This window comes from Chelonoidis abingdonii, chromosome 1 (genome assembly GCF_003597395.2).
Source record: "Chelonoidis abingdonii isolate Lonesome George chromosome 1, CheloAbing_2.0, whole genome shotgun sequence".
Taxonomy (NCBI): domain Eukaryota; kingdom Metazoa; phylum Chordata; order Testudines; family Testudinidae; genus Chelonoidis; species Chelonoidis abingdonii.
The window spans coordinates 295,402,674-295,427,094 of NC_133769.1; positions in this window are offsets into that span (position 1 = coordinate 295,402,674).

Consider the following 24,421-nt stretch of genomic DNA (forward strand, 5'->3'; position numbering starts at 1 on the left):
AATAGAAGCAGAATTTGACTGCTACTTAAATGGGCTGCTGTTCAAATCTCTTACTGACTTTGTTGGGACTAGGGACTAGTGTTTAGCCTATACAGTTCAAGTGACTTCCCCAAAGTCATAGTAGCATTAGGTTTAGATCACAGGAGGTTCTGACTTCCAATCTGTAGTTAGTCCATTATAACATGATTCATCATTTGTCTATGATTAGAAACTGTATGTTCAGTCTTTGTTGTTTCCTTTTTGAATAAGCTTCATACAATATATGAGAACAAAACAGATAAAACAGTCAAGAAAATATCAAAGCCTTGTCATACAACATTCACACATATGAACAGTCCCTCTGAAGTCAGCAGGGCCACTTGCATGGGTAAGGATTATTTGAATGACTTTCGGTCCCAGTTCAGTAAAGCATCAAAAGTACGTAAGCACTTGTTTAAATCCTATTCGGTGAGACTCTCATCTGTGTTCATGCCCCTCAGTAAAAGGGCTGGAGCAGCAAAAGGGGACGGCAAAATCTTCAAACCAACTGCAGCAGAATTCTGCCAGTGAAGGAGCTGAACAAGGCTGCCAGACTGTCCTCCAAGGACCCCTCACAAGCCCTACTTAGCAGGGCAGGGTGAGGCCAGAGGTGTGTGTTGGAGCCTCAGCATGTGGCAACATGTGGTCATAGGAAACCATAGGCTGTTCTCAGTTACATCAGGGGCTGTTTCAGTCCCTGGATGCCCCAATTTCAGGAGAATGAAAAGCAAGTTTGAGCTGAGAGTTATGCCAGTGACATCAATCAACTAGATGTGACATTTACAGAGTGAGCAATCCCTCTCCCCATGGGGATATGGATCTCTTGATGATTACCTGTTTTGTTCATTGTCTATTGTCGGAAGACAGGATACTTGGCAAGATGGACCTTTGGTCTGACAGTATGGCCGTTCTTATGTAGTAAAAGATGGGGACAGATTCTTGGGGCTTTGCTTTCTGCCTACCATGAAGCAAAGGCAAAAGTGGTCCCTCCATTGGCCTGGGCCCTGTTAAGGTTGTTTTAACATATGTTGGCAGCCCACAACCCTCAAGGGGCAAGTCCAACAAGTAATTGCTGGAACACATGGATGGTGGGGTGATAAAATAATATTCTTCTTTTTTCTCTTTGAGGACAAAGAACTGAGTTTTAGCTTACTAGCAAACTGGTAGCAGAGCTAGGAGGAGAACATAAGTTCTTCTTTGTCTCAGTCTAGTGCTTTCAATAGCAAATCACACTTTCTCAAAGTCAATAGGAGCTGCAGATGCTCAGCATGTAAGCATGTGACTATAACCACAGTCATTCTTGCTAGAGAATGTCATGAAGGCCAAGACTATACCAGGATTCACAAAAGAACTGGATAAATTCATGGAAGATAGGTCCATCAATGGCTATTAGCCAAGATGGGTAAGGATGGAGTCCTTAGCCTCTGTTTGCTAGAAGCTGGGAATGGGCAACATGGAATGGATCACTCGATGGTTACCTGTCCTGTTCATTCCCTCTGAAGCACCTGGGATTGGCCACTATTGGAGGACAGGATACTGGGCTAGATGGACCCCTTTGATCTGATCCAATATGGCCATTCTTATGTTCTTATGTTCTTATTCACATGCTGAAAGTTAAGCTCATGGTTAAATGATTTCCAGGATTGGGGCCAAAGCACGTTGGAGCACTAAGCTCTGTAAGCTTTTGGAAACAATCATGAAGAAAACTGGGTGGCAGCACCACCAAGTCTACAAAGAAAATTACTGTGTCTAACAAAATATAATAGTAGAGTTAAACACAGACAGACACCTTAAACAATGGCTTCTGACAGGTAACAGTCATGTGGAAGAGTCACTTGAGGCACAGGTTTATTTAGTCACTTCCACTTTACAGGTGTCAGATAAGAGGTTGACCGTCTGAGGATTGATTTCTATGGAGCTATGCTGATTTGTAACAGCTGAAGATTGGGCCCCTGATTTTTAAAGGTGAAAGAGTTATGATTAAGACCAGTCATTACAAAGACCATTAATTCACGATATATGCAACTGGAGAAGTGCAAAGTTAGTAGCAGAGACTTGCTTTTTTGGCCTGGTCTGAATGTATCAATTGAAGGAGAGGCACGAAATTATCTGGTTTCCTTGAGCACTGCATGTCACACTCTAAAGATTCCATGATTGTTATCCATCTGCCATTTTTCCTACCAGCAAACAATCTGCTCATATTCATTAATATGAATTGCGGTTACTGAGAAACACAGTAATGGGTAAATATATTTGTCCAACATGCAATGTGTGTGCAGTGATATGAAGCAATGATTCCAGGTGCATTCACAAGAATTCCAGAAGATTGTTCGTAGCTAGATCCTGCTGAACTTTTAATTCAAAACAATTTTTTTCTGATAAAGAATGTCCTTCTTTAAAAAAAATCACAGAAAATTTCCATTGCCCTGGAAAAGTACCTAAAAATCTTTCAGCTTTGGAAAACTGATTTTTTCCAGTTTTTAGTTTTACAATTGTTTCCCCCTCATTTCTTCCTTTTCCTATCATCATCCTGCCAGTGGCAAAACAGAAAAGAAAAAAAAGGGACACTGGGAGGGAGGTGGAGAGGAAGAAAAAAAGAAGAGAAAAAAAGAGATTAAGGGGCAGGGGGATCCTGATTTAAAACTGGTTTCTGAAATGGAAATATTTTCAGATTTTCAATTTAGGGTTTTTTCATCAAAAATACAAAAAAAAATTGAAATTTGTCATGAAAAATGTTGGAAACATTTTTTGCCCCAAATTCCCTGAAACACGCGCAACCCTTTTTTTTACTACCTATGAGTAGATATTATTGCAATATTGCACTTGCAAATAGTTATAATCACAAGGTATTGTGCCCATAAATGATAACATTTGATTATATGATTATGCTACATGCATGCATCCACAAATCATGCCCTTAGATAAGTACATGCTATCATTTGCACTAACAATTAATTTCACAGTTATCTTTGGGAGTGAATCTGTGCCCATAGTATTAGAGGCCATTTTGAAAATCTGGCCATGTACTTACTTACTTAAAACGTAAGTGCACTGTAGTCCAAAACTGAACTGATAAAAGGAAATATTGAAATTGGAATATCTTATCAAACCTGTAAAATAGGTTGTTACAGTAAGTGGTGTAATTCATTAAACTATCTTTATTTTTATATATCTTTTATGCATATGTTATAAAGATGCTACGTATAATTTATATTTAGCGAAACATTCAAAACTTAAATAGTAACAAGCTAGCTGCATGTTGTCCAGTCAAAATATATAGTAACTTCATTCTTCTGTGTTTTCTTGTTAAATATAAAATAATCATCTCACAAAATAGAGGAATACTATAAAATGCAGTAAAGAAAAGCAATGAAGCTAAAAAGACAAATATTTTAACATTTAAATTCAAATTGGCTAAATAATTCAGTGTGGATTTCTTGAGATGCGGGTACTGTATATACAATTGAAGTATATTGCACACATTCATGTAAAACAATATTAAGAATGCAGTAGATTTTTCTACTAAGTTTATATTGGATTCAGGAGAAAGTATTTTTATATATATTGGTAAGAAATTGAAAATTTATGTAGGCTTTTTATTGTGGGATTCCTTTTTAAATATCCAAAAACAACATGAAAAGTCCTTAAATAAGACTTAACTTTTCTTTTTGTTTTGACAATTCCTTAATAAGTCAAGTTTTCTAAATCTAATATAAGATGTCAAATTGGCAAAACTCCATTGACTGCAACTAAGCTATGCTGATTTACGGCGGATGAGGATCTGGTCCAATATTTTTCAAATATATTGAGCTGTTTTCCATACCTAGTATGTGATGTTTTTTGCTATTCTTGCATTGTTTGATTCTTTCTCCAACTAGTTTCATACTGTAAAGAAAAGCTTTATTTTGCCTAAACTCTTTACATGGAAAACATTCTGAAAATAAATATCCAGTTACTCTTTCATCAGCCTACTGTTCTTAATTCTTTTATACATATGCCACATTGTACTATAGAAGTGCAAAAAGGCAAACATGTTGAATGTATGTTGTGTGTAGTCTTTAAAGTATAAATGGTAATCATTCTGATATTGAACTGCTTCCACAAAATAATAACCATCAGTCTACTAGGAAAGAAAAATGTTGAAGTCTTACACACAATGTATATCTTGTCATTTTAAAGCACCAGCATTAACTTACAGTAAAAAGTTATTTTGAAAGACATTAAAACTTTTATCTCTTAAAAAGAAATAATGTAAAATTTCTTTACTATTATTTCAGTAAGTCTTGCTGTAATTTACAACATAAAGTATTAAACATATTCAGCATTTAAGACAAATAGAATTCAGGTTTCATTGCTGTGATATTTTTTTCCATGAAGTCTGTGGTCATCCATCGTGAACCCAAAGCATGTAGGAAGACATAGGTAGAAGTATATTAAATCTGACAAATGACCTCCCATGTGCAAAGAAGGAAATAAAGATTCATTCTCTGTGTTTGTGAGATCATTTTGATGAAGGGAAGGCTAATTGAGGATGACATATATTCTAAATCTAATTCAAATCAGCATTTTTACATGAAGACTCATCACATTTCCAATGGTACTCTCTACTATAAAACAGCTTAGTAAAGACATTCTGAATTTGATTCTGGGAATATTTTTAAAAGCTTCATCAAAACTGACACTTTTAGTGATAATGAGTTTCCAATCTTAGTATTAGTATAAACTAGATACCTGTGGTATTTTACATCTTTTATAAGAAGAAGCATTTTCCTTAGCATAATTAAGACTCATGTTTCAGAGGAAATTGCAACTATGTGATTATGTTTAAGAAAAGTGCAACACAGGATTTCTTACCGTAAAAGCAAATCACCTTGAAATCATTATGCTAAATTATGGACTCGTTTTGTGGCATTCAAAAAGTAATCATATTTCAAGAACAAATAGCATTACTGTTGCTTTAAATTTAAGAAAAGGTAATCTAACTGCATCTTCCTCTCAACTTAAAGGCTACGAACTCTGCTTCAAGATCATTATTATTTTATTAACACAAACTTAATAGCTCAGGTCCATCAGAAGACCACCCCATCATCTTACACTATTAGTTTTCCATTATTAATGCTGAAGATTACAGCTTTTGGATATGATACACAGTAAGAAAAATCGAGATCATTCATATCTTGCCTCTTGAAGATATTTGAGCAATTAAAGTATAAAACTCAGCGTGCAACTTTGTGCTATGCATGAGTAGGATAGGACATTTCAGCTTTTGCTACCATAATGCCTGGGCATTACTTTGTAACCATCTTAACTAAATTTGTATGCAAACATTGGTATGCAAGTGGGAATAATAAGATCTTTTGTTTTTAGTACTACATTTCCACTCACACAATGACGAGTCAACAAACATTACAAAAATAAATTTACTTTTATCTCAGATAGTACTACTTCAGGGTGCCATGGTAGCCAAGAATGGGCACACCTATCATATAGCCTGTTCTGGAACCTGCTGCCTTGAAAATTACTTCACATTAAAGGTATGCCATTAGTTTGGGAAATTTGAAAATAAAATATTGGTAACAAAGCAGATACTAACACTATTAAGGTTCTGAACTCTCATTTCTTGTGTTATACAAAACTAACACAAGACAAGTATCTTTAAATAGTGCAACAGCAAGATTCCACTTTGTGGAATATCTTCTTGAGAACTCCACTATAGAAAACAAGTACCTCAAAATGATTTGAAAACAATATATTATTAAGAAATGTGTGTATCAAAAGCCTGATCCCAAACCCTGTTGAAGTCAATGGGAATCTTTCTGTTGACTTCACTGGCTTTCAGAACTAGCTGCAACTGTAGACCCAGCTGTTTCAGCTATGACAGTAAAGCCCCCACCTTCTTCTAATAATTTCTAATTCCTCCCTTTTTGCCTGTGATGAGAGCTGTGGAAACATCTCTCTTTCTAAACTTCCCCTTGATGTCTAACAAAGTTGAGTGTTTAGCACCTTGCAGGAATAAAAACCTACAGGGTGCCACTCCATCAACTGTGGGAGGAATACAAATAATTTTGAAATATTTTAAGAAAAATGTTTTCCATTTTTTGACCTGCTCTAACAGGGACAGCATCAGGCTTCATACATGTGGAGACAGACCGAACAATAATGTGGGGCCCTTAGTAAAGAATGAGCTGCTAAAGGCAGCTGAGCTTAATAAGGCTGCTTGTGTCCATGGGGACCTTCAGAATGAGTCAGCTTCAGATGGGGGATCTAACTCATTACCGTGGCGTTCTGTCTTCAGGGGTAACTGAGAACCTTGGATTCGTTCCTCTTGGATTCCAGGGCAAGCCCACAGGATCATGGATGTCCTCTCTTGGGAGAAAAAAAAAAAGCCAAAGACAGCAAGGATACTGCATTTTTGGCAGCAACTTAAGAGTTCAGGAATTGGTTCCTGTATAGGCTGTAGAGGGAAATATAAATGTATAATGCTGGAAGGAAAACATATGTAACAAGGTTAGCAGACTCAGGTGCCTGTGTAGGAATGCAAGCCTCTTCTTCTGAGTCATCTAAGATTTATGTATAATACCTGCCTTAAGATCAGAGAATTTAGTTTTGATTGATGGTATATGGATCTAATTAGCCCCAGGATACAAAGGTAGTAAGAGGATCTAAGGATATGTCTACACTGTAATTAAAAACCCACAGCTGGCCTGTGCCAGTTGACTCTGGCTTGGGCTAAGGGGCTGTTTAACTTCAGTGTAGACGTTCAGGCAGAGTCTACATCCCAAGTTCTGAGATGCTCACAGCATCCTAGAGCCTAGGCTCCAGCCCAAGCATGAGCATCTAAACTAGAATTAAACAGCTACTTAGCCCGAGTCCTGCAAGCTCAGAGCCAGCTGGCATAGGCCAGCTGTAGATTTTTGATTGCAGTGTAGAAATATCCTAAGAGGCTAGGACAGAGAAAGTACTGGATGAATACTATAAAAACAGCCAACTCAGGGTCTAATCCAGAAGTGAAAACACTGCAGGTATGGCTACGCAACCCTATGTGAGCCTCGAAGTCTGGGTCTACAGACTGGGGCTTGTGGGGCTTGTGCTATCACACAAAAACAAACCAACAAACAAGTAAAAAGGTTGTGTAGATGAGCTCCACCCTGAGCCACAATATCAAAGTCCTATCTACACAGCTGTTTTTAGCACAGTAGTGTGAGTCCTGCGAGCCTGAGTCTGTTGACCCAAGCTGGAAGGCTAACTTCCATGAGCTATGCTCTGTGTACCCTGCATTGCTTCATTTGCCCCCAACCCCAGGAGCATTGCATCTAATCTAATCTAATCTAATTTAATCTAATCCAAAACACATAGACAAGCATGGAAAAACTCCCATTGAATTCATTGGTCTGTCAGGGAGGTAGCTTAGATTGATGTTTATATTATTGGTGCTGAGTTATGAATAAAGTCAAACCTGAGGGGGAGAGGAAGTTTGGACATTAAGCCAAAGTCTGTTTGCTTTGTTGAGGATGGCTTAGGTCCTCACCTCATTCAGAGATGTAACGTAGTAACTGTCGTAGTTGTTTTCCCCTGTACATTCTATGTTTAACAACCTATGTACAGTTGGTTATTAAGGCTACCTAACCTCTCTCTTCTAAAGAAATAGTTTTCTCCCTGACTCAGTTACTTCTGCCTTTTCAAAGTGTTGCTGTGAGCATATTTTTTGCAAGCTGTACCACTCTACGGAAACCACACTTACCTAGATCATTGCAGCACCAATAACAATAGTACCACCTTTTAGGATTACCACATCCTTTAATTATATCTCTAAAAGTGGTATAGTGCACCAGCATGGAAGATAAGATAAACCTATTAAAGCCCATCTATCTAGGTACATATATGGCCCTTCACAGACATCTGAGTGTCTCATATTTAATAATGGATTTTATCTTTTCAATACCTGTGTGAGGCAAGGAAGTACTATCCCCATTTTACAACCGGTGATATGAGGCACAGGATAGATTAATTAGCTCAAGAATTTTAAAAAAATTACTGCTGATTCTGGGTGTCTCCGTTTACTAGATGTCTATCCTGAAACCCCTTAAAGAGTGTAATTTTCATAGGATGGGTGCTTAGTACTCTCTGAAAATGAGTGTTCTAATCAATATCCAATTTAGCGCTCAAACACACTAGCCACTTTTGAAAGTCTTTACCTAAGTGACTTGCCCAAGGTCACACAAGAAGTCTGTAGCTGAGCTGGGAATTGAACCCAGGATGTTTTTTGAGTCCCCCATTATAACTATTCCACCTACCCAGAATAGTAGCAGTTATATCTTAGGCAGAGCAGCAAAGAGTCCTGTGGCACCTTATAGACTAACAGACGTATCGGAGCATGAGCTTTCGTGGGTAAATACCCACTTCATTGGGTGCATGTCTTAGGCAGAGGTAATCTTTTAAAAGTATTAAACCTTTATTTCCTACAGTATAATATGACACCAGATGCAACGTAGAAATATGAACAACTCAGAGAAATATGCAAAAAAGAATGAACGTTTCTTCAGTAAATGGACAGTGAGTTTAGTTTAGGGAACATGAATCCTGGATCTCAACCCAGCTTAGCCTCCTTAACAGGATTCCACTCATGCTGAACAAATTAAGAGAAACAAACATCAGTTAGTGGATATTCACTAGCGACATGAGGACATTTCAAATTACACTGGGGGTAGTTTCTGTAGATATTTCCCTACCTGATCACTTACACTTTTGTAGCCTCTCTGATTCATTAACAGCAACTCTGGATAATGTGAGGGTGAAAGTTCCTCTGTAATATATATCTTAGGCTGTTCTGCTTGTAATGATTGTGTTGTACTTTTAAAGCTTCATTTATTCTTGACAGAAATAATTATGTGAAATAATTATATCAAAAGTGAGGTAGTATGCAATGTTCAATTTGGAAACTAAAGAACATTGTTTGACTGTTGTTACCTAGATAGAACATTCCTCCAATAGTGAATAAAAGCTTACTTTGATAAGTATCTTGGTTTTGGTACTGTGTTATTTTATTCACATATAGTTAACGCAGCTTGTCAGTTCAGTGTGCAGAAATAACACAAGTATAACTCCAATGTAAAAAGAAATTGTGGACCAAAATAGTGACTATTTCACTTACAAAAATGAAGAGCTGTCCTGAAAGTTTTCACTGTCTGAACAGATGCCGCTTCATAGGATTCCTTAATATGAAGTCTAAACATATAGAGTGAGCTTATACATTGCATAAGCTGATTGATCCCATACTTCAGATATTAAAGGAGAAAGAACTACCTTCTTTAAACTGTAAACTATAAGCAGTTAATGAAAATGCCAAGAGCTATCTCCATCAATGTGTAGTGGAGAAGAACAGGTTTCACAACTTTAAAAAAAGGCAAAATGCCTCAAATCCTTCTGCTTTCCTGATGTATCATTAATTTTTCTTCGATCTTAAAAGAGCTTGTATATAACACACATCTGCTGTTGCCACCGGAGTATTAGAGCAAGGAGCTAGCCCAAATCTGCTTTACAATTGTTCTAATTAAGAAAATTCCCCATGTCCAACAAGGACCAAAAAAGACCAAATGACTGCTACCCAATGGAGCTATACATTAGCAGTGTAAGTAAGCACTACTCCAATTGGCTTGACTGGGGGTTGACTCACTGGCTGTGTGCAGAATATGCCTCTGTTAATTGTGCAATATCACTAGAAGTACTGAAGGAAATCTGGCATTGTAGGAAAAAAAGCTCATTTTTGGACTTTCACTCTCTTTCATATTAACTTCTTAATAAACTTCCTTCCCTCCCTCAAATGAGGTGTCTTGAGGATTAATGCATGAATGATTTGAGGCACACAGATGCTGTAGTGAAGAGTACTATACAAAAATAATACATGCATAAGGTTTTAAATAATAAATAAAATATTAAGTATTTGCCAGAGTCAGCAGTGACGTTAGGGTGATCAGTACTTATTTGTAGATGGTCCGTCAGTCTAGACTCTAGAGCGTGATAAATCTAGCTGGTCTACCATTCTCTTGGCTCAACATTGATATCTGGATTGGAAAATATAATGTTTAACTTACATTTTTCCCACTGCAAAACATCTGTTTTCTTTATAAAAAGGAAAAATGTTCCTAGCTGCTTCCCAGTAAAACCCTTTCCACTGTGAATTTTTTTCTCATGTTGAAATCCTTTTGGACGTGTGTTATCATTAATCATTAGAGTTATTAACTCACTTTCTCCTTTCCTGCCTGCCAACTAGGAAAGAAGTTCAGAAATGGACATTGTTTACCAATATTGAGAGCCACATTTTTATTTTTAATCTTTTCCTTTCTCAGATATTTTTCAAGCTGTATGTCCAGGGAAGTTAATGGATTAGATGCATTCATGCACTGAGCAAAAGCTGGAGAGGGACTGGAGGGGCATCAAGGAGATAGATCCCTGATCTGGGCCATCCCAGCTCAGCCTCAGTTTAGAGCTACTGACAAAGAGCTGTAAGATCCAGAATTATCTTAGGGTCCTTAATGGACCCTTCCTGCATTTTGTACATCCCCAGCCAACTGCTTTTATGCCTTGTTGTTGGATGTAGCTTACCATCCTGTCTGCAGTGAGTGCATGGGGAACTAGTGCAGAACAATAGCACCAGTGGGCACTCCTGAGAATTCTATCTGGTCTTTATGCAAGAAGAGCAAGTGTTGGAGAAGGTTTTGTGAGCTCTCTCACTCCACCTACTCTTATGCAAGCAGAAGACAGACTCTAGCCATGTATGAGTTTCTTGGAGAGCTCATGGTGACGCTTTCCCCAGTCTCATTGTTTTGTTTGTTATTAATATATGTTTTCTCAGCACATTTCTCTTCTCCCCACTGCAAATGTTAACATGCTGGATTCAGAAACTTCATTCTGAGACCCCGTATCTTGGGCAACTGTGAAACATGGAGGGAAATTGCTGGCTAATGACTCCTGTGTGCTATGTTTTCTCTTGGTTGTGATGTGACTTTATGGTGCTATCACTATGAGAATAATATTAATAGATAACTATAATTTGTGCACTTATTTTAAAGTTTGTTATGCTTTGTGTAGCTAGGAGAAATTCTATTTTTAAATTCTTACATAGTGTAGGTTATTAAAACTCTCCATGTGAAGAAGTTGAAGAGTTTTTAAATTAAAATCATCTAGCAGAAGTAGCATTAGCATCAGCAGGTACAATTAGCATGAACCAATCTGTTTGCCACATTCTGCATCTTACTGGAATCCATTCTGTGTGGGTCTCTAAAAACTAACTGGCTTTATATTATGACTTTATTCTCAATCTGGATCACAGAAAAGCCTTTCCTATCTTTTATTGGGGAACAAATATACTACCCATGAGCAACTGACACATATTTAAGGTCAAAAGCTCAACCTTCATTCTGTACATTTTCCAAGTTAAAATCTTTGCATCCTCAATGACTACATTTACAGATTACTGAATAATCTAGAGCCTTTTGTTGATTAAGTCTAGGTACTTCTAGGTTATCACTTCTGATGAAAACAAGGAGGAGGCAGAATCGCTCTCTTCAGTCTCAGATTCTTGGAGAGAAATGTATGCACCAAACTCATCAGAATTACCAGGATGAATTGGGATCTTTCAGCCATTCATATTTTTAAACTCCTGTTGATGAAAGTTCTTCCTCTTGCTTCTAATAATACAATTATTTAAATTTAATATAAGCTTTTGTAAATAATTAATATCTTCATATTACAGAGGTGGAATCTGAGGCACAGAGTAGGTCAGTGACAGTGTCAGGAATGGATTTCCTCCATTGCTCCAATTTCTAGACCATGCTGCTTCTCTTAAATGTCTCACTTGGATAAGATGTGGACATCCTCAAACAAAACTAGAACAAAAGATGTCAAAAATATACACTACAAAGCACAGGTAATAAAAATCATGAGGAAGTATAATTGCAGTAAAAACACCCCTCTGTTTCCACCATCATCCCTCCAATAGCATCATTTTCAATCTAGAAGAAACATTGTCCGAATTCTAGACTTCCTTTTATTCTATAGACACCCCTCCACACAAACATATTCTCCACTCGCATGTACATCCCTCTCCAGGCTATATTAAACTATAAGTCCTGGTTTTGAAACTAAACTCACAAACATGTAATTATATTTTAATGTGATGAATGCCTCATGCAACATAATAAAGGTTGTAACTAGAGCCTCCCATGTAGAGTGGAATTATATGAAGGAAATGGATTTCAGCAGTCTGTAAGTGTTATTACTCTTCATATGTATGCATTTCTATCAACAAGATCTTTGACTCCCCACAATTGTTACACAACATCAGAGCAGTTGATGTCCCTCATCATTTTCTTATCATTTTCAGTTTTATTACCCTCTCCCCACTTTTGTTTGGTCCTTCTCCAACTAACCATTGCTGTGCATAATTTTCTTCTATTTTTCCCTTAGTTTTGTTTCCCTTTTGATTTTTAACTATATGTTTCAGAAGAAAAAAAATGAATCCATAAGGAGTATCGAATACCATATTTTGTTTTTTGTAAACTCTATTGAGATGTCCTACCACACAGGTGCTCTTTTATATCAACATTTCATTGCTTCTTTTGAATAATACCATAAAATTGAGTCTATGTGAAATTTTCTGACAAGAACTCTTCGATAAATTATACTTGTTTATAAGATTAGAAATGCTGTGGCAAATCCTGACATTTGTATAAAATAGATATGTATTATATTTATTATGATAATAAGTAAATGTTTCATCAGAACTCTTTTTATATGTTTATATCTGACCATTTTTTATCTAAATTAATCTGTGAAAATTACCGTTCCCTTTTGTAAATCCTACAAGTATTATCCTGAACTACTGATTTTAAGATACCATTGTAAATATTTAGGTCAAATATGCAGGTATCCATTTTTGAACAGGACTGTTATCTTTTTGTACTAATCCTTTCCTAGCCATAATTACTTATCTATTTATTTATATTATGGTAACCTTCAAAATATGGTAGTCATGGTGTAAACAATTAAGGGTGGCATTCACAAAGAAACTTCAGCATGTAACTCTCATTGATTTCAGCACTAACTGTTCACCTCTTATTTAGTGTCATATTTTGCCATCTTTACAGTTTGGGCAAGAGAAAAGTTCCAAATGCATTTCTGACTCACTTACAGGCTCTTACATCACAGGTAGCTCCACTGAAGGCAATGGGCATATACCTGTGTGGAACAGGTGTCTGAGTGGAGAAACAGGCCTTCCAATTTCAGGTGATGATCTTGTCAGGCCTGTTACTGCACACAGTAGTGGTTCACACAAGTGGCCATTAAAAACAGGTATCATGAAGTTACCTGGATTATCTGGAGGACGGGTGAGGGTAATAAAACAGTAGACTCTATTTGAAAGCATTAGGAGCAACTCAGTTCAGCTTACGAGTATCATATTTTGTGAATCTCTTTATTAACACAGCATAAAAAGACCAAAATATCTCACCAGTTAACACAAGTGCATTGACTTCAGTGGAGTGACAACCACATGAGAGGATATTTTTGCTCATTATATATAAGCAAAAGCCTATATTTTAACAGGCATATTATTTTCTGAGCAATTCAAGATGTACAATTTAGGGGCAGTCGGACCATTCTCTAAATATTTTAGATTCACTTCAGTGTTGAAAGCAATACGCTACATGAACAAAGGTCTTTCCTGGATGTTTATGAAAGTGACAGAATAAAAGGAGAAAAACTCTCTGCCATTTCAAGAAAATTTAAGGAGAAAAACAATAGACGTATAGTTTTTTTCCTGCTAAAGTAGAAAAACAGTCTCTGAAGCCCTTCTTAAACTTTCAAATCTCCCAGTTAGATTAACTATGCTTGTTAGATGAATGACTCTAGCAGAATGTTTTACCTAAGGGCAGTTCTATGGACTAAGCACTTCTAACATTTAGTTTAGCCAGTAATAAGTGTTTTGTAAATTAATCTTCATATCGTGGTGTAATCCACAGTGAAGTTTTTGTCCTTCACGTACTTTATTGCCAATTTTGCAAGACTTCAGTATGAGAATTAGTTCTGGGTTACATAACACAAAACCCAAATATTTCCTTATAATGCAGAGTTATATGATGCTGGAATATTCATGGTTACAGCTCTTTGTTATGTTTCACATGATGCAATTACACTAAGGTGAAAAGATACGTTATGTTAAAAAAGAGCAATGGTTTTAATTTAAAAGCCTTTCCTGTTTCATTACTTTTTACTTTTTACTCTTTTGTAGATCAACAGAAGACTGGAAATTAAATTTTACAGACTGAGTGTTAACTTTATACATCATACAGTTAAGAGTTTACCACGGTTACATAAAGCCCATATGCGGCAAAAAAATTTTTTAAAAAAAGACATATGTGTTCTACATTAAATACACATATTCCACATTAAACAGTGGTTTGCACAAAGGATTTTCACTTTGAATTTGGTGTCCCTATTTTGATATTTTGAAATTTTATGAACATGTCTTGAGTGTTGCAATTCACTATTCTGCCATTCCATCATCTGAACTGCACAGCCATGTAATGGCATGTGAGGTAAAACAGGTTTAGCTCAGCACACAATTTCAAATGCATGACATAGGACCATAGGTATTGCCACAAGGGAATAAAGAAATGGTCCTTCTACTCTGGTATAAACTGCTATCTGTCAATAGTGTGAAGATATATGAATTATGATAATAGAGCAACAATCACTTTCTACTTTCAATATTTCAGGCAAGGAAAGTACACTGATCATTAGTCTGTACTGTAAAACTAGCGCAGGTTATCCTCTAGAATTCTTGAAAGAGAACCATTCCATTGCTTTAGGATTACTTCAGTAAACAGATGATTGGAATATAATCAAATTTCCTATTTCTACTTTTTTCAATGCCTGTCCAGTAATTAAGCACACACATGCACACATACAGCAGAAGGTAATTTCGTAGTATATATTTTTAAATATATCTTTAACCAATGACTAAAAATGAAATATTTATTTACTATAAGTAATAAAGTCTTGACAAACAGCAAAGAAAATCTATGAATACCATAAATGTATGAATATCATAAAGAACTAATAAATTTGCACCAAGAATGGATTTTCTTTACTTTCTTCTATTCTTCCCCCATTTTGATGATTTGCTTCACAATTTCTAGACTTGGGCTCCATAATCTGCCTTGCTTATGGTCCTCCAATTTAGCCTCTGGACAAATTCCCACAATTCTTAAGCAATCATCAGTCATCATTATCATCATTGAGACAAATCCCAGAGGGACGTAGTGCCTTCTTGCAAATGGTGCATCGCCCAGATTGATTTCTAGCTAGGTCTTTAAGACTAGCTGGATATTTAATCCATGTCTGACATTGGTGAACATATCATGCCATTGCTTCTTAAGGAAGAGTAACCCCAAAACACTCTCTTCCATTAACTGGCAGATGTTTTATACATTGCTGTATCTATCACATTATCACTGAAGTATTAAGTTCTTTACATGGATCAGTTATGAGAACTGTATCCAGGATTTCCTTGGCATCACCATTTTGCCAGTATAGCTGCGGCTAAACAGATCTAGCATCTCCTGAAATCTTTGTGGCCATATATCTAAGGCCTGGTCTACACTGGGAGGGGGATTGGTCTAAGTTACGCAACTTCAGCTACGTGAATAATGTAGCTGAAATTGAGGTACTTATATCAACTTACCGTGGTGTCTTCACCACTGTGAGTCGAATGCTGCCGCTCCCCCGTCGACTCCACCTGTGCCTCTCACAGTGGTGGAGCACAGGAGTCAATGGGAGAATGCTTGGGGATCGATTTATCATGTCTAGACTATCCAGCAGGTAGTGTAGACATACCCTTAGTAGGAATGGCTGCTGATGAAGCTGCAACTTAGATGTGGACTTTTTCTCTGTAAGAGGAATGCCAAATGTATAGGATACATGAATTGAACCCATTTTTCCTTTTGAAGCTGATAATTTGATGACTCACATGGGTGATGCAGGTATTTATGTGTATCTGAAGGCTGGTTTGTCTGCTTGGAAACTTTATAGTAAATGCATTTGCTAAAACTAAAGATATATCACAGAGTAGGCACTGATATAGTGAGAAAGTAACTAATATAAAATTAGATGGTAAAATCACATTGCTAATATTAACAAGACGAATAAGAATGAGGACAAAAATTACTTTGCAGAACATAAGAATAAAATATATATATATATTCTCTGAAAATTTAAGACTACGGAATCATGTAAATTTTTGGCAGGGTTCTTTTGGATCTCTCCCAGGTTATTCTTAGTATTTCATCACATTGCTACTAAAGCACTCATACTAAATGTTAGATATGTCACTTGGTTTTAATTAGATACTCTCTGTTTGTGAAATCTATGACCAAAAATAAGCATTCTGCTAGATTGAATCTGGATAAATGTCACTCGTTTTTGGTAGCATGATATATCTAAAGAGTCTATCAAACATTCAGTCCATTGGAGCCCTGCCAACCTGCTGGGAATTTAAAATTAAAAAAAAAATATGTTATAGATGTTAAGAATTAATTCTCTCTAATAATGGCAACAAATATTTATGAATGAAGGGTTTGATTGATAGATTAGTGATATGATAAAGTAAAAAGTTAAGGGTTGCATTAAATCAATGTAGCTACTTTGAAATTATTTATTCACAATTTGTCTGTTTTAGGTTTTTACATAACTCTCTTCTCCATGGTTTGTAAGTATTCTTGGTGTGGTGTGATATGGTATTTCTAACTGCGGCTGGAAGGTGTAATTTCCAGGTTAAGAAGACACATCATTAACTCTGGTTGAGCTAGAGAGCTAAAAGTCTAGCTGCAATGATATAAGCAATGTGACAGGTTTAGCTGCTCAAGTACATACCTAGGGTCTTGGATGGGATCGTACTTGGGTGGCTACATGCTTTAAATGCAAACGATGCAGTGGTTTATCAGGTTTAAAAACAGAACCAAATTTTGTCCCTTGTGGATGTGTTCCTCACTTACTGTATCACTATGTTCTGACTGGTAATATCCCCCATGTGGACAACACCATGCAATTATTCCAGCTAACAGCAGCACTGTTTTAGATGTTACGTTTTAGATGTTATACAGCACCTGTCACTGTGTTATCTAACGGTGGGGTGGGGTGAATTGTGTGATAGTATTTCCTTGCAGCAGCCAAAATTGGAGCCATAATATGAGAGAGAGATACTTAAGCCACTGGATTGTTAATAGTAAGAATAAGCCTCAGAACTGAAACAAGCAATATCTCAGCCCACTCAGCTGCATGGAAGCCCTATTCATTCCCATGATGTGTTGTTGGCAGCTGCTAAAGGAGACATTAACATTTTGACCTTTTATTAGGTTCAGGTAGATCTGAGCCAGCGTATGGGATGGATTAGCAAAAATATGTGGGATGAAATACTGCCTTATTCAACAAAAGGCTTTTTTCTAAACTTGGAATGCTGGAAAAAGACTGACAAAAGAGGGTGCGCTTGAAAGGGCTGGTGAACAGATGAGTGGCAGCTCTCTGTATGACATGTCTTGAGGGATTGGATACTTAAATCTTAATTACAAAAAACAATAATCATCAGGTATTAAAACCCTGCAGGGAAATTGAAAGACTCAGGAGGAGAATCCCAATAGTGGAAATTGGCTCTACGTAAATTTAATTGACTCATATTATCCAAATAAACCAGATAAATTGGAAAAATCTGTACCTGTAAGAAATTGCAGAGTGATTCTTCTATAGAACAGATGCTTGGAAAAGATAGAAGATGAGATTTTAAACCTGACAAAATTCAATGGCTGTTTAATGAAGAGATAAATGCCACAGCTGACCAACTTTCCTAAAACGATTTCTAATACAGCTGCAAACGGGAAAGTTCCTACTTTTACTTGTCATATTCAAAACATATGGAGATGAAATTACTTGTTATTGGTTAGGACTTGATCCTATCATGTAAACTTGAAATAAAGCCTTCTATAGAAATCACCAGGTCAAGCTGATGGAACACAAGCATTCCTTAAAAAGGTAAAAAAGTACTTAGCTGGAGATGTTGAAAAAAGATACTATACAGAGAGAGGGGGTATTATAGTATTGTTCCTTGAAAGTGAGCTGGAGCTGTCAGCGACTGATTGTTGTGGCTGCTGTAGAACAGGAGTGTAAAACGGACATCAATTTGGAGGAAATTCTTTACTAGTTAAATAGAGACCAATTTTAGATTTTTCAGGAACATTAAACCAGTTCTGTCGCACTTAATTTAGAGTTTAACTAACAATGACAGTTTTGTCTTTGATACATACTAACTATTTCTGCTGTGCTGTACATGAGAGATCTGGCAATAAAAACAAAGTTTACAGATCAATGAGACCAAAAGTGATATTTGGAGCACATCAGAACCATCATGCACTTTACTTTTTAAAACTGTTGAAAACAGCTACTGCAAAAATGATAAAATGTGGCTATACAGTTATTGAAAAATGACCACTAATGTTGGATGCCTCATCTTTTGGGCATCCGACTTGAGACACCTAATGTCTCAAAAAAACCAACACAACCCACCCCTAAAGCTAAGAAACTTACAGGTCCCCAAATTGAGGCCTCCAAATCAGTGACTGCAATATTTATATTTTCTCTCTTAGATTATCCCCTGATCCCTAATGATTAGTTTTGACCAGCTAGGGGGAGGGATAGCTCAGTAGTTGGAGCATTGGCCTGCTAAACTCAGGGTTGTGAGTTTAATTCTTGAGGAGGCTGTTTAGGGATCTGGAGCAAAAATCTGCCTGGGCATTGGTCCTACTTTGAGTAGGGGAATGAACTAGGTGCCCTCCTGAGGTCCCTTCCAATCCTGATAGTCTATGAATATGACTGATGTTTAATTAGGACTTTTCATTTTAATGTATAATTCTTTCTGACAACAGGCTATGATGTTTCTCACATGTTATATTTACTTATTTCATGAAATGTAAGTAAGATCATCATCACAATCTGCTCTCTTACTGGCAGTCTCAGCAGAGAGGCCAAGGATTGAGTGGACATGAAGAATAAGTTACATTTTTGACACATGACTGCAAATAGTATGATATATCTTCAATGTCCTTTTAGTTGATTTTTTATTAAAGTTTATCTTTGAGTGTTAATACTCATATTTATGACCTTTTCACTTTTGATGTACATACCTGTTCACTTTGACTCTAGATTAGTCAAATGACTATTACGTCTCTGCTCACTTTCATCATCTTTGCCAAGTTTCTGCTGACATACATCTTTCTTCTTTGTGTTTCATCATTATGGGACTGATTTTTTATATTCTGCATAAATAGAACTCTGGCTTCAATGAGTTCCACACGTGGAGAGGCTGCAGAATCAGTCGTTGTTAATGTCATTCTTATCTTTTTAATTAATTTATTTCAAACTTGTATTTTGACTGTTATAGAACCTGATCCAACTCTCAGTGAAGTCAATGGACCAACTGGCAGATACTCTTTAAGTTCAGGATTGTATTGGGCCCAAACATATATTAACTTTTTTGTAGAGAGGTCGATTTCCTTTATAATTTGCCTGCGTAGTGAACATAAGCTGTGTGTTGAAAACATTATGGCTCTTGGGGTTTTGAAAAGTGTCATGTCTCATGTAACATATCAGCTGTCATTGTCAAGCCATCATTTTTCTTTTTATACAGTGATGAATTTGTGCCTTCACCTGTAGACTCTCTGCATATAAATTTCCCACTAAACTCAGTGCAAGCTCAAAGTATGGGACATCTACCAAATCATGCTTCTGCGTTCTGTGCAGATTGAAAAGGAAGGGACTGATTGAGTCTCAGGGTAATCATATGTCTATGCAGCCAATGAGAGTTTTGTCAGTGACTCCGGTGGAAGCTGGATTGGGTACTTCTTTGGACAATATTTGAGCTGTTAGAAAAATGGTGATTTGTCTTTTTAACTAAATAGCATAAACCAGGAGATAACAAACTGTGTATAAGAAAAGCAAAATAAGATATTTCTCCAAATATTACAGTGCAAATGCAAATTATGTCTCCAGATTTTTAAGTCATGCACATTACTGTATTATCTAAGCAACAATGAAAAAAAAAAGTCAAAACAGTTTGCCTCAGAAACATATTAAACAAATAACAAATGCATTTCAAAGGAGAACCAAATGCAGTCTTTGAAGTTAAAGTTTTGAACATTGCGAAATCATTAAAAAGCCCACCCACTGATACAAATTCTAAATAAAATTGAGAATTTTACTCTAACAACTTATAGCACATTTAGAGACTATATAGGGAAAAATCATATCATTTCTCAGAAAATATGCCAGGCCAAACCTTGCAAAGAAGAAAATACATTTTTGAAGCACTGTAAAGAAGCAAAGTTATTTTTGCATTTAGTTCAATTTCTTCTCTGTAATGAATGTGTTCTCATTTGGCCTTAATTAGCTTACACTGTTCCTTCATACATTCTCATTTATAAACCTTGGTAAAAGATTACTACATTTTATAAATCGTCATCTGCTTCACAAAATATGTTTAGGGGTAGATTGTGATTTTAGGCACAGCCCTGACCTAGAAGTGGGTGTGTAAGGTGTACCATCCCAAGAGATATTTGTGACTCAGAGGTAGTTTCCTGCATGCTACAGGATATTTGTGACTCAGGTAGTTTCCTGCATGCTACAGGAATGCTGTCCCTTGGTGTTGGCTCAGCCATTCTGAGGAGATGTATCCATTAATTAATGTTCCCTACTCACCTGCTCCTGAGAGATGGAAAGTGGCTGAATATACTATTCAGTATAGGTTTTTATACTGCTTTTTTCACCATAGTATCTGAGTACCTTCCAGTAGTGCATTAAGTGACATGACTACACACCTGTCATCTGTTATTTGTTCTCTCATCATCTCCCAAAAGAGAGAAGCATATTTAGTGGTATGTCTTATTTTGGTGGGTTTTTTTTTCCCCTTTCCCACTCCAGCATGCAAGATCTGGGCAGCCCACATAGGATCGAAGGGAGGCTTTTAGCTCCGAATTCTCAATGATATTTATATCCCTAACTTCTCTTGATTCTAATGAAATTAATGGAAGCTAGGTTCCTAAATACCATGGAGGTTCTGGCCTTACTCCCTTGTATGGGAACGTAGTCTGAGTCAACAGTTGATACTGTTTGATTATTTTTAAATTATGCAATAAACATTGTTTAAATTTTTGAGCTTATAACAAGACTGGATCTTGGCAAATAGTAACTTAATAGCAACCACTGTATGCTTGAATTATCACTGTATTTTGCAGTCATGCAAAGATGACATTGTAGTATTACTTGGTTAAAAACTGAAAATACGTTGCTGATATTTAGTAGGTCTTGCACAGAAAATACAAAAGTGTTTGTTAACTCAGGACCTAACTGTGCAATCATTACATCGGTGAATACTCACATGAGTAGTCCCATTGACTTTCCAAACAGCTGATGATCATTGCATACCTTGAGTGAGGTGATTTTGGAGAGTTCCTTCTTATTCATGATTCACTGAAGCAGGATTGTCAAAGAATGCTTTTGACAGGATGAGTTGTGATCAGAGAGTAGACGTCCTCCAGCTGCCTCTGGGAGCACTACACAGTCACTGTGATGCTAGTTTTAGAGTTTCAGTGGCTGCTTGCTAATGGGCAGCTAAATTGGGACAAAGAGTTAATATATTATATATTGTACTTGATATTATGTATATGTTAATCAATATTTTTATATAATATAAAAGTCAAAATGAAACAACTTGAAACAACACTATTGAAACAAACATGTAGAGGGTCCCAAATATTTTTTCCCAGATTTGTTGTTTCACTGGAAATTTGGGAATTTTGGCTTTTCATTGTGAATTGGAATGAAAAAAAAATGGCTATGTCAGAATTTCCCACCAAAAGGAAATTCCAGCCTGACCAGCTCTACTGGTGGCCACTGCAGGGCAACTGTAACATCTCCCAGTCTGTTTCAGGAAGCCCTTAGCAGAAGCCCTACAGCTACCATACTGGCTGGTAGGCCAAGAAACAGCAATATATAGGTTGTGGGGCTGCAGCAATCTATTTTCTTGCAGGATGTAAAAATCAGCAAAGGGAGGAGGAACAAAGGGAGTCTGGAGAAGTGGAAAAGACGGAACTTCTGGAGCAGGAAGTAGGGTTATCTGGCAAAAGGAATAGAGGAGCACTTTGAGATATGGAAAGTGTGACAGTTTCTTCCTTCATCCTCAGGGTTTAGAAGAGGAAAAGTAGTTATGTGAAAAGGGAATAACAATCCTCCATCTAACCATTTTTGTGTCCATTTTAGTTTGTAAATTCCTGCTGAACCATTCACGTATACAAATTGGGTGGCCAGATAAAGGAAACAAACAACAAAAATGCAAATTCTTGTTTGAAAGTATCCTCCTTCAGTCAATTTGTTAACCTACATCTGGCCTGTCTCTGGAATTGACAGTACAAGGATTGGCCCTCATACAAAGTTCTGGTTGCATATTTACCCCAAGGGAAGACTGCCATCTACTGAGTCATCACCATACACTTTACCACAGTATTCTATTTCAAACATGGTTTTCACATTTTGAAGTATACCAGTAAAATAACTGTCAAGTGACTTTGAGAAAGAGAGAGAAGTGTTTTATTACTTACTGGATTTCCTTCCTCTTCTCTTCCCAGATTTCTACCTTTAGGCCTTTTTAACCACTAGCGTAGTCAAAGAAGGGTTATGTTCTGCGGGTTTTTTTAAAGGTTTGGGTTTATTTTGCTTGTTTAACAAACTGTTTGCAGTCATAATTAAGGAAAGTGTTAAACCTGCTGTCAATTAACCTAATTGATTTAAAATCTTGATGAGCACCTTGAAGGGAAGGATTTTACCCGCAGCTGAGCCTTATACAAGAGTAATTTATTTTAATAATGAATGAAGGAGGAAAAATTGAGCAGAAATACTTTGCAGGAAAGCCTCAGAGGGTTAAAATACAAATGCACGCAGGCGAACGCTAATGTTTTTAATAGCGGTCTGAGATTTATTACACCTTTTAACATTAGTGCAGCAGACGTCATTTTAAAATAATGGGACAAATGCAGTTTGGAGTAAATGGGTTTATCTTATTTAGAAATGTCTGAGTTAAATTTAGGGGACATGGGGAGAGTGGCAGTTTATATAATGGGTAAGAGTTGATCATTAAAACTCTTTTTAAAACAGCAATATAGTATAATTGGAACTGATTTGGTGAGTTTGCAAATTTTAAACTATGTGTAATTCACATGTTCTGGGACTACAAGTATATAGCCTAAATCAAGGCTCTCCATTCCCCAAAATTTCCTTTACTTTACTTCAATAACATCTCAAATGTTCTATGGAACTGTAAGTATAATTCATTCCATTGTGTCAAAAGGGGGATGAACAAGTGTGAATCTGTTCCTAAAGGATACTAAACTAGTATAACTTGCACTTTTTTACATAGCCACTGAATGGTGAATTGGCATAAGTTACACCCACATGTAACTTGAATCCATTTGCCATTTTATACCCACCAAGTATTTGAAACTGCTATTTTTTTGAGACTGAGAGTGTTGATAGAGGAAAAGTGTTCAGTGTTGGGTTACAGTGACAGGTGCTTCTGGAAGCATCAGTAACTATGAAGAAAGAAGATTAGCTAGAGGTGGAAAAATAACAGTGGATCCCAATGAGAAACCTAACAGGCTATAGAATGAGTGTTGTCTCTACTGCAAGGTGGTTGGCTGTTCTATGCAAAGCTCAGATCTCAGACTGAGAAGAGAAGGAAGTTTTACAAGAAAAGAACAGACATGGGAAACGCAACGGAAACCTTGGAAGAAGTATGCTGTAAGGTGACATAATATAAGTGTAGGCGTCTTGGTGATAAAGTTCCCAGTCAGTAATAAGAAAATTTCTCTGGATATGATAAACCTGGAAATCGGAAAGATGCTCATTTAAGCAACAAATTGTGTAGCAAATAACTGGATGTATGGATGGCCAGCTGATTCCTTGCCAGACTTTTCTCTCAATGTAAATCATTTATGAAAATGAGTGAGCAGAGATGTTCTAGTATTATCAGAATTTATGGAGAGCTCTTTTATCTCTTGTGATTCTGTCAGTATGGCTAAAAGCCTAAAGCAGTATTCCTTTGTCACCTGGAAAAGGGGGATGGACTAGAAGATTGCCACAAGATTCTTCAGTGACTGCAAAATGGTTATCTATACAAGTTACATTTTACTGTTGATATAACCGATCCTGCAGAAAATGAAAAGAATAATGGGCAATATTTTCAAAACTAGGTACCTAGAGTCAGGCTCCTAAATTCATATTTGGGGTACTAAATGAGTGTCTGGGTTTT